The following is a 532-nucleotide window of genomic DNA, read 5'->3' on the forward strand; positions in this document are numbered from 1 at the left end:
ATGATGCATGCATATCTGGTAGTTGAAGCATTTCGAACTCCTGAAACCTTTTTGGAAGTCGTGTATGACATTAACGACTAATATATCATGACGGTACTAAAAAATATACCATTTCAAAATTTCAATTAAGTTTTGGGTTAATGGCTATTGTACTCTTGTTTATATGAATTGGCCACATACTCAGCATTCTTATTCAATTTCTAAGTTAATCCTTCTTTTCTATTGAAATGCTTACCCATTCTTCAACAGCACCAGTGGTCTAGTGGTAGAATAGTACCCTGCCACGGTACAGACCCGGGTTCGATTCCCGGCTGGTGCAAAATTGTGTGAACCATGCTATGATGACATCTAACGCTCTCTGTGATGGTTGGGTCTTTCACAGCCGTCCGATCAAATAGGACGAACTTAAAGCGTTCTCTTGAGCTCTTGGTTTCCTTTTTTTTTTCTAAAGCGTTCTCTTGAGCTCTTGGTTTCCTTTTTTTTTTCTCTTTAAAATTCTCAAAAAAAATAAAAATTTATATTTTGCAATGTA

General features: G+C 36.5%; 1 non-coding gene across 1 annotated transcript; it reads left to right on the plus strand.

Annotated features, from left to right (window-relative positions):
- The first annotated feature begins 248 nt into the window (after positions 1-248).
- Positions 249-319, plus strand: TRNAG-GCC. Its single transcript has one exon. It is a non-coding gene; the product is annotated as a tRNA-Gly (tRNA).
- Positions 320-532: the final 213 nt, after the last annotated feature.

The sequence above is a fragment of the Cucumis sativus genome, chromosome 6 (genome assembly GCF_000004075.3).
Source record: "Cucumis sativus cultivar 9930 chromosome 6, Cucumber_9930_V3, whole genome shotgun sequence".
NCBI classification, from domain to species: domain Eukaryota; kingdom Viridiplantae; phylum Streptophyta; class Magnoliopsida; order Cucurbitales; family Cucurbitaceae; genus Cucumis; species Cucumis sativus.